The sequence below is a fragment of the Podarcis vaucheri genome, assembly GCF_965113315.1.
Source record: "Podarcis vaucheri genome assembly, chromosome: 9".
Taxonomy (NCBI): domain Eukaryota; kingdom Metazoa; phylum Chordata; class Lepidosauria; order Squamata; family Lacertidae; genus Podarcis; species Podarcis vaucheri.
Window position 1 is genome coordinate 68318469 of NC_138767.1, and position 10961 is coordinate 68329429.

The 10961-nt window shown below is 44.1% G+C and overlaps 1 protein-coding gene across 2 annotated transcripts in view; it reads right to left on the minus strand.

Annotated features, from left to right (window-relative positions):
* Positions 1 to 5799, minus strand: part of RBPJ (recombination signal binding protein for immunoglobulin kappa J region) — an 82293-nt gene extending 76494 nt beyond the window's left edge. Inside the window, exon 1 of one of the 2 annotated variants that reach the window (XM_082238226.1) lies at positions 5707 to 5799. The gene's annotated coding sequence lies outside the window, so the exon portion shown is untranslated. The remainder of the gene's footprint in view (positions 1 to 5706) is intronic. The other variant, XM_082238224.1, reaches the window with a different exon arrangement.
* Between the last annotated feature and the right edge of the window lie 5162 nt (positions 5800 to 10961).

The following is a 10961-nucleotide window of genomic DNA, read 5'->3' on the forward strand; positions in this document are numbered from 1 at the left end:
AGGTTCTCCCAGTCCTCTAGGATATATGTAAAGGTAAAGAACCCCTGGATGTTTAAGCCCAAAAGCGACTATGGGGTTGCGGCGCTCATCTTGCTTTCAGGCCAAGGGAGCCGGTGTTTGTCCACAGACACCTTTCTGGGTCATATGGCAGGCATGACTAAACTGCTTCTGGCACAACGGGACACTGTGATGGAAACCAGAGTGCACGGAATCACCGTTTAGCTTCCTGCTGCAGCGGTACCTATTTATCTACTTGCACTGGTGTGCTTTCGAACTGCTAGGTTTAGAGAAGCTGGGACAGAGCAACGGAAGCTCACTCCATCATGGGGATTCGAACTGTCGACCTTCTGATCGGCAAGCCCAAGAGGCTCAGCGGTTTAGACCATAGCGCCACCTGATATACAAGATGCCAAAGACAGAGGAGCCAAAAAACTACTTTGCCTCTCTCACTTCTTTCTGCATTTCAGATCTGCTCCAGTGAATGCATGCAGAAGAGGCTGCAAAGGAATTGCTTAGCCCTCCTTCCACTTCCTCAGTCCTCATCCTGTATCATCTACGAAGTGACAAAGGGGGTTTTGTGTGTCTGTGTGTCTGCATTAAAAAGAAGACGCCCAGGTTCAGGACTGTGTCTGCTTTTTAATGCTGAACAGTCAGCCTTAAGACTCACATTAGCTGCAGTTGATCAGCGGTAAGGGGGAAAGCGCCATGCACCTGCTTAAAATAGAAGAAGAGGAGTTTGGATTTGATATCCCGCTTTATCACTACCTGAAGGAGTCTCAAAGCGGCTAACAATCTCCTTTCCCTTCCTCCCCCACAACAAACACTCTGTGAGGTGAGTGGGGCTGAGAGACTTCAGAGAAGTGTGACTGGCCCAAGATCACCCAGCAGCTGCATGTGGAGGAGCGGAGACGCGAACCCGGTTCCCCAGATTACGAGTCTACCGCTCTTAACCACTACACCACAATAGTTCTCAAAATGGCATTTCATATCTGTTTCTGCCAACGAATAGCATGACTGCAAATAGGAGAGGCATACTTAAAGGAGGACAGGAGAGGCTACAGACCAAGAGCAAAAGCTGTGAGTTATTTCTGTTTTAAACTTACACAAATGTTTATATGTACAGTATTTGAATTACAGAGATTTTAGCAATCTGGTCCTCTCAGTACAAAGCACTGTATATATATGTGTGTGTGTGTGTGTGTGTGTGTGTGTTGTTGTTGTTGTTGTTGTTGTTGTTGTTATTTAGTCGTTTAGTCATGTTCTGACTCTTCGTGACCCCATGGACCAGAGCATGCCAGGCACCTCTGTCTTCCACTGCCTCCCGCAGTTTTGTCAAACTCATGTTAGTAGCTTTGAGAACACTGTCCAACCATCTCGTCCTCTGTTGTCCCCTTCTCCTCGTGCCCTCCATCTTTCCCAACATCAGGGTCTTTTCCAGGGAGTCTTCTCTTCTTATGAGGTGGCCAAAGTATTAGAGCCTCAGCTTCAGAATCTGTCCTTCCAGTGAGCACTCAGGGCTGATTTCCTTCAGAATGGAGAGGTTTGATCTTCTTGCCGTCCATGGGACTCTCAAGAGTCTCCTCCAGCACTGTAAGTTTCCAGCGTCATAACTTTTATATGCCTGTTGTTTTTTCCCATGGAGTTTTCTTGGCAGGGATACTGGAGTGGCTTGCTGGTTCCTGCTCCAGGTGGATCATATTTAGTCAAAACTCTTCCCTATGACCTGTCTGTCTTGGGTGGCCCTGCACGGCATAGCTCATAGCTTATCCAAGCCCCTTCGCCATGACAAGGCAGTGATCCATGAACGATATCGTGCCACCACTGTGCTCGCTTCCCCGCTGCCACCAACCAGTTACTCTCTGGTAAAACACTGAGTCCAGTCAGTTGTTAAAAGTGAACCAAAAAAACAAGTTTATTTTACAATCATTGACAAGTTTATGATTTCTAAGATAATATTCCTGTCAGTATCTTAACTTTAGTTTCTTTACTGGCCTATACCTTCCTAAAACCTTCTGACTGATCATCTCAACTGTTGACTGACTCCTCTTAACAAATTTTCTCACTCTCTCACACCGGACTAGTCCAACCCACAGACTTATCTTCTCTCTCTCATCTAACTCCAGGCTGTCTTCTCAACCACTCTAACTCTAACTCTCCCCCCAGAAAAAACCTCTGTGCTTAAACCTCATACACAGTTAACTCTGCCCCTTGGGTTCCCATTGGTTAGTCATTTTACAATTAGTTAACCCTTTCCCTATGGACCCAGTATGATGTCACACACTTACGAGGGCAAACGCCACAGATATATATACACACACATATATAATTCTTTATTAAATTTTCTGTTTTACAATTTAAAATACTCATTTTACATCCTTATCTGAAGAAGTGTGCAGGCACACGAAAACTCATACCATTAACAAACTTAGTTGGTCTCTAAGGTGCTACTGCAAGGAATTTTTTTATTTTACATCCTTAAGATATCAATGACTTCCCTTCTTCTCTTTCATTTTACATATGATAAATCCCTGCATATGTTACAAAAACTACAGCATTCAGTATTTCATTATTACATCCATCAAAACTTGTTTACACTGTTGAATTTATCTTAATGCTGCCAGCATTTTCAGCTGTACACAGATATTTCCCATATATTCAACAAACGTTTTCCAATCTTCTCTAAACGTACGTTCTCCTTGTTCTCTTATTCTATATGTTAAGCCAGAAGCGGACACGGAGCAATGGATCCAAACTACAAGAAAGAAGATTCCACCTAAACATTAGGAAGAACTTCCTGACAGTAAGAGCTGTTCGACAGTGGAATTTGCTGCCAAGGAGTGTGGTGGAGTCTCCTACTTTGGAGGTCTTTAAGCAGAGGCTTGACAACCATATGTCAGGAGTGCTCTGATGGTGTTTCCTGCTTGGCTGGGGGTTGGACTCGATGGCCCTTGTGGTCTCTTCCAACTCTATGATTCTATGATTCTATGATTAAGTTGTGCATATTCTGTCAACCTAAGTTGCCGTTCTTCTTTGGTTGGGACCTCGCTTGTTTTCCATTTTACCCTTTTACAAGTCTACCACATATGAAAAAACGTTCCCTCCACCTCTTTGCATCTCCAGTACTTATCCAATTCAATCTTATACATCTTACAATTTTTGCATTTTGAATACTGGCAGAAGAAATAAACAGTCTGGCTTTGGAGGCTATGGGGGAAATAATGCTAGTGCCAAGAGATTTCTGGCTATCAAAAGCAACTTCTGGGATGCTGGGATACTTGAGCTGATGCAACCTGAGCATAGCTGTCAACCATCCCTTATTTGGCGGGAAAGTCCCTTATCCCAGCGCCCTGTCCCGCTGCTGTCCCTTATTGATGATGTCCCTTAAATTTCCCGGGTTTCAAAGGAAGCAGCTCCTCTCCCTCCCTCCCTGCCGGCCAGGGAGGAGGGAGGCTCCAACTGTGTTGCTTGGCTGCATTGCTCACCCAATAAGGAGTCTAAGAACGACCGGGGGGGTGGAGCTTGCATGCCTTGTGCCGATCAAATCGGCTGCGTTGCCTGGGGACTCGCCTTTGCTCAGCGCTTCCCAGCGGAGAGGTGACGGTGGTTTTCCTTGCTGCATCCCCTTTGCCGGGTTGCTGCGCTGTGGGACTACCACTTGAGGCTTCGTTTGGCTGTTGGCTGGGCTTGGGCTTGGGCTTTCTGCCTTTGTCTCGGAGGGGCTCAGAAGTTGAACATACCTGTTCTCTGAAAATCCCTTATTTTGGCTGCTGATCCCTTATTTTCAAATATGTAAGTTGACAGCTATGAACCTGAGACCTGGTACTGATGGCATGAGTACTTGTTTTCCATTTGTTCAAATTGTGTATTTGCAAATGAGCTGCTTATCTGAAAAAGAACCACACATCTCCAGTGCTCTCTCCTAGCAAGGAGGCTAGCTCTGCAATTTCCCAGCTTTGGGGGCAGATTGACGTGAAAAACGCTAATATTATTATTACCATTATTACCATTTATTAAATTTGTGTACTGCCCTGCATCTGAAGAACTCGGGGCAGTTCACAGCATAAAAATACAAGATAAAAACACAAAATACATAATAAAAACAAGAAAAAACCAAACCAAACCAATAATGTCCCCTTCCACAAACACATTTAAAAGGATATAGGATGCTAATAAACTTTAATTCTCTTAATTTGAGTTCCCTTTTAAAGAAAACAACATGTTTGATGCACTAAATGCGGGCATAATATGTCAGACATATGACTCACGTAAAAGCTGAGAGGAATTCCAAGAAAAATGACTGTGAAATTGAATGACATCAAGAATGCTGCAGCTTGTTTACGCTTGCAAGAAAACAGAAGTGAGGGAATAAAATCACACTGCTGGCCACGAGGGTCCATTGACTGGTTTTACTTGTGCTAGAGTCCAAGCCACTTGGTGAAGACTTTTGCCTTGAAAATCAAGATATAACTCCTTGAATAAGTAATTTTAAAAAAGCAGAGAGAGAAGCACAAGCCAAGAGTGAATTTGAATCTACGCAAAGCACTGGAAGACTCAAGATCTACCCACTCTGGAAGAATGGCAGATGAAGGTGATAGACTATATGACACTGGCTGAGATGACCGGCAGAATCCGTGATCAGGGGAAAGAGATGGCGGAGGAGGATTGGAAGAAATTTAAAATTTATCTTAAGAAATATTACAAAATTGATGAATGCTAAAATGTTGAGGTTTTTAGAAAAAAAGGAGATTACAGCGACAAAAGATTAAGTAAAAGAAAAGAATAAATAAGGAACAAAGTTGATAAAATTAAGTTTAGAATTTGCTGAAATAATTTTGGAAATTGGGATGTAGAAAGGGGAGGTTTGGGGGAGTCGGAGGAAGAGAGGTTTATGAAAAAAAGGATATGAAATGATACATGTTTGTTTGTTTCTTTATTTGTTTGTATTGTCTATAAAAAATCTGTAAAACCAATAAAAAAATTTATATATATAAATCTACGAAAGCAAATATATATATATAAAACAAGAGTGCATTTGAATATATATTGTCTGCATGAGCCTTTGCACTGGCTCTTAAATAGGTGTCTGCACCTAAGAAGGAGAACAGAGCATCGCTTTGCCACATTTACTAGGCTTGGAAATATGAGAGAGTTACGCTGAGCTGCCTCTCCCCTCGCACTGCCCACTGAGGGAAGCTGATGTGACTCTTCTCAGCACCCCTCAGTGAGGGAAGCCACCTTTGCCTTCACAGCACTTTATATGTGAAGATGCTTAATTTATTTTTGGCTGCTATTCTGTTAATGTTGTTAATATTGTTTGCTGATTATATATTCTGTATTGATTTGTTAATCATGTAATATGACTTTTGCTTAGGTTGTGATGTTTGCCTTATTTTTTAGTTGTTGCTCTGTTAACACTGTTTTATAGATTGCAATTGTTTCGCTGAGTGAAAAATGAGATCCCAGAATTTCCTATGTGGGTGGTGAAATAGGGGGCGGGGGGGGGAGCAATTTACTGATTTTTTTGAGGTAGGGGGAGATGGTAATTCTCCTGACATTTGGATGGAGACAAACGAAATAATCAGAAAATTAGCTAGAACACTCCCTAGGCGCATGGGATTTATGAAGGTGAAATAATCAAGGAGCATCTTTAAAAACTGCCCAAGGGGTGGAGGGAAGAACAAGGCTTCAGAATGTCTCCCCTCTTACCTTATCTTCTGTGGCAGCAGGGGAGGCAGAAGACCATTCTCTGGGCTTTCAACTGAGCCAAAGATACTTGTCTGAAGGAGACAGATGTTTCCAGTGTCAACTGATCAAAAAAAAAAGATAGTTCTCTGAAGACAGACATCTGCAGTGTCAACCGATCTGAAGGGAAACAGCTGAAGGAGCTTTTAACTGATCTCAGGATCCTTTCAAAAAACTCACCTGGTTTCCTGGGAAACAAAACAATCCTCAGCCCATTGTGAAGTCAGATCTTGGCCAAGGCCTCACCCAATGGACTGTGGGCTATCTCTCTCCATCTCAGGCCCATGTCAACACTTGGTATCTTCATCCAGCTTCCAAGCCTGCTCGCCCCTTGATTTACCCCTCACTAGGGGGGCCAGGGCATCTGGAGCTGGGCTTCCCATAGTTTCCCACCCCCTGCCTCACATTCCTATGGGAATCAAGGCGAATAAGATGGGCCCTGACTGTGATCCAGTTTCCAACACCTCATGAAATTTCACCTGACTGCCCAGGGTGTTGGGTGACCAGCTGTTCCTCATTTTTGTCATTGTGTATTATCGGTTCCAGTGGTTTGAAAGTTCTTGCCTTTTCATTTTAGTGTGTGGGCTACAACTTCTCTTTCCACCTGGCTAACTCACCACCTCTAGGCAGCTTTCAAAAAACACATTTGTACTTTCAGGGGTTTTTACTTGGTGCTTTATTTTCACTTGAAAACCCACCTTTCCTCCAACGAACTCAAAGTGGTATATATGGTGTGCTTTCCCTGTCCAAATTATCCTCGCAATAACCCTCTGAGGTAAGATAGGAAAGTTTTTAATGTTTGAAATTGTATTCTGTTTTTAATCTTCTGTTTAAAGCCCCCCAGAGTAGCTGGGGAAACCCAGCCAGATGGGTGGGGTAGAAATAACAAAATAATAATAATAATAATAATAATAATAATAATAATAATTCTCGGTTCAAATAACCAATTACAACTGGGGAGGTGGAGCCAGGGGGCTGCGGAGGGGCCACGTGGGGGCATCGGGGACAAAGATAAGTCGTCTTCGCACAGCCTGCTCATTCCCCTCACTTCTGTGCTTGGCGCTTCCCGCACTCCCGGCAGCTATGTGGGCCAGGGGGAAGAGCCATGCCACCTCGCGCAGCCGCCTCCTTCCCCTGTGCCTGCTGCCCGGGAGGGAGGGAAGGCGGTCTGGCATGCTGCCCAAAGACACTGAGTCTGTCAGCTGTCTCTCCCCTGATGCTGCTTCTTTCTGCTGTTCCTCTCCCAATATTTCCCATCTTCTGCCCTCTGCAGTCTCTGAGTAAAATATACTCGGAGTCGAGAGTGGATTTCATGCAGACCTTTTAACATCACTGTAATCCAAGTTTATGCACCAACTACTGGTGCTGAAGAAACTGGAATTGACCAGTTCTATGAAGACTTACAAAACCTTATGGAAGTGACACCAAAGAAGGATGTTCTGCTCATTATAGGGGATTGGAATGCTAAAGTAGGGAATCAAGAGATAAAAGGAACAACTGGCAAGTTTGGCCTTGGAGATCAAAATGAAGCAGGGCAAAGGCTAATAGAGTTCTGTCAAGAGAACAAGCTGGTCATCACAAACACGCTTTTCCAACAACACAAGAGACGACTCTACACATGGACATCCCCAGATGGGCAACATCGAAATCAGATTGATTATATTCTCTGCAGCCAAAGATGGATAAGCTCTATACAGTCAGCAAAAACAAGACCTGGAGCTGACTGTGGCTCAGATCATCAGCTCCTTATAGCAAAATTCAAGCTTAAACTGAAGAAAGTAGGAAAAACCACTGGACAGGTAAGATACAATCTAAACCAAATCCCTTATGAATACACAGTGGAAGTGAGGAACAGGTTTAAGGATTTAGATTTGCTGGACAGAGTGCCTGAAGAACTATGGATGGAGGCTCGCAACATTATACAGGAGGCAGCAACTAAAACCATCCCAATGAAAAAGAAATGCAAGAAAGCAAAGTGGCTGTCCAACGAGGCCTTACAAATAGCGGAGGAGAGAAGGCAAGCAAAATGCGAGGGAGATAGTGAAAGATACAGGAAATTGAATGCAGATTTCCAAAGAACAGCAAGGAGAGACAAGAAGGCCTTCTTAAACGAGCAATGCAAAGAAATAGAGGAAAGCAACAGAATGGGAAGAACCAGAGATCTGTTCAAGAAAATCGGAAATATGAAAGGAACATTTCGTACAAAGATTACCATAATAAAGGACAAAAGTGGTAAAGATCTAACTGAAGCAGAAGACATCAAGAAGAGGTGGCAAGAATACACAGAGGAATTATACCAGAAAGATATGGATGTCTCGTACACCCCAGGTAGTGTGGTTGCTGACCTTGAGCCAGACATCCTGGAGAGTGAAGTCAAATGGGCCTTAGAAAGCACTGCAAATAACAAGGCCAGTGGAAGTGATGGTATTCCAGCTGAACTGTTTAAAATTTTAAAAGATGATGCTGTTAAGGTGCTACACTCAATATGCCAGCAAGTTTGGAAAACTCAGCAGTGGCCAGAGGATTGGAGAAGATCAGTCTACATCCCAATCCCAAAGAAAGGCAGTGCCAAAGAATGCTCCAACTACCGCACAATTTCACTCATTTCACATGCTAGCAAGGTTATGCTTAAAATTCTACAAGGAAGGCTAAAGCAGTATGTGGACCGAGAACTCAAGCTGGATTTAGAAGAGGCAGAGGAACCAGAGACCAAATTGCAAACATGCGCTGGATTATGGAGAAAGCTAGAGAGTTCCAGAAAGACATCTACTTCTGCTTCATTGAATATGCAAAAGCCTTTGACTGTGTTGACCACAGCAAACTATGGCAAGTTCTTAAAGAAATGGGAGTGCCTGATCACCTCATCTGTCTCCTGCGAAATCTCTATGTGGGACAAGAAGCTACAGTTAGAACTGGATATGGAACAACTGATTGGTTCCAAATTGGGAAAGGAGTACGGCAAGGCTGTATATTGTCTCCCTGCTTATTTAACTTATATGCAGAATTCATCATGCGAAAGGCTGGGCTGGATGAATCCCAAGCCGGAATTAAGATTGCCGGAAGAAATATCAACAACCTCAGATATGCAGATGACACAACTTTGATGGCAGAAAGTGAGGAGGAATTAAAGAACCTTTTAATGAGGGTGAAAGAGGAGAGCGCAAAATATGGTCTGAAGCTCAACATCAAAAAAACGAAGATCATGGCCACTGGGCCCATCACCTCCTGGCAAATAGATGGGGAAGAAATGGAGGCAGTGAGAGATTTTACTTTCTTGGGCTCCATGATCAGTGCAGATGGTGACAGCAGTCACAAAATTAAAAGACGCCTGCTCCTTGGGAGAAAGGCGATGGCAAGCCTAGACAACATCTTAAAAAGCAGAGACATCACCTTGCCAACAAAGGTCCATATAGTAAAAGCCATGGTTTTCCCAGTAGTGATGTATGGAAGTGAGAGCTGGACCATAAAGAAGGCTGATCGCCGAAGAATTGATGCTTTTGAATTATGGTGCTGGAGGAGACTCTTGAGAGTCCCATGGACTGCAAGAAGATCAAACCTCTCCATTCTGAAGGAAATCAGCCCTGAGTGCTCACTGGAAGGACAGATCGTGAAGCTGAGGCTCCAATACTTTGGCCACCTCATGAGAAGAGAGGACCCCCTGGAAAAGACCCTGATGTTGGGAAAGATGGAGGGCACAAGGAGAAGGGGACGACAGAGAATGAGATGGTTGGATGGTGTTTTTGAAGCTACTAGCATGAGTTTGATCAAACTGCGGGAGGCAGTGGAGGACAGAAGTGCCTGGCGTGCTCTGGTCCATGGGGTCACGAAGAGTCGGACACGACTAAACGACTAAACAACAACATTCAGCTCACAGTGATGAGGAGGAATGGAAGTTCCCCCTGAATGTCTGCTTTATATACATTATTTACACAAGGGGCCCCACGTGATTGGCTAATTGCGGGATTCTCCTGTAGGCCAATCAGGTTGCGGATTCACTTCCACCTGGAGTGGATTGGGTGGCTCCTGTGGACCAATCAGACTGCTGCATTCTGGATCCTATTGTTCTAGGACCAATAAGACTGCTGCATTCTGAATCCTATTGTTCCAGGACCAATCAGACTGCTGCATTCTGAATCCTATTCAACTCAGTACATAACACTGAACTATGGCCTTCTGCAAACCACTCTTCTAAATCTATACTGCTGTTATGTACTAAGCTTGGATCCTAGAACAATAGGCAGGTAGGATCCTAGATTGCAACAACTGATTGGCCTGCAGTAGCAGTCCAATCAGGCTCTAGGAGGGAAGTAGAATCAGCCAATCAGATGAGGCCCATTGTGTAAATAACATATATAAAGCCTGAGGTTTAGGGGGAACATCATCCACTGTTTACGAGCTGCAATAAAGAGCATGAAATCACTATGCGATTCCAAGTATATTTCAACTGCCCTCCTGTTTTTGGAAGGGTTCAGGAGAAGGAGGAAGCCCCCCACCATTCTTCCTCAGTCCAGTCCCTGACAGTAGGCCAGCACACACACAGGGCTGCTTTGCATGCATCTGGGGGGTTGTGTGTGCGTTATCAACAGCAGAGGGATGCAAACCCACGCCATCAATGCATGAGGGATATGCACATAAATTCTCCCATTGCATTCAAAGTAAGTGGGAATGTAGCTGAAAAGTAAACACTTTGTTGTTGTCACTTAGTTGTTTAGTCGTGTCCGACTCTTTGTGACCCCATGGACCAGAGCACGCCAGGCACTTCTGTCTTCCACTGCCTCCCGCAGTTTGGTCAAACTCATGCTGGTAGCTTCAAGAACACTGTCCAACCATCTCGTCCTCTGTCGTCTCCCCCTCCTTGTGCCCTCCATCTTTCCCAGCATCAGGGTCTTTTCCAAGGAGTCTTCTCTTCTCATGAGGTGGCCAAAGTATTGGAGCCTCAGCTTCAGGATCTGTCCTTCCAGTGAGCCCTCAGGGCTGATTTCCTTCAGAATGGATAGGTTTGATCTTCTTGCAGTCCATGGGACTCTCAAGGGTCTCCTCCAGCACCATAATTCAAAAGCATCAATTCTTCGACGACCAGTCTGCTTTATGGTCCAGCTCTCACTTCCATACATCAGTAAACACTTAGCTATCTAAATAAGCTTGTGTGGATAGTGAATGCTGAATTGGACTGGATCCAGGAAGATGTAAGTCTACCTGTAATACCTGGTTAGAAAGTT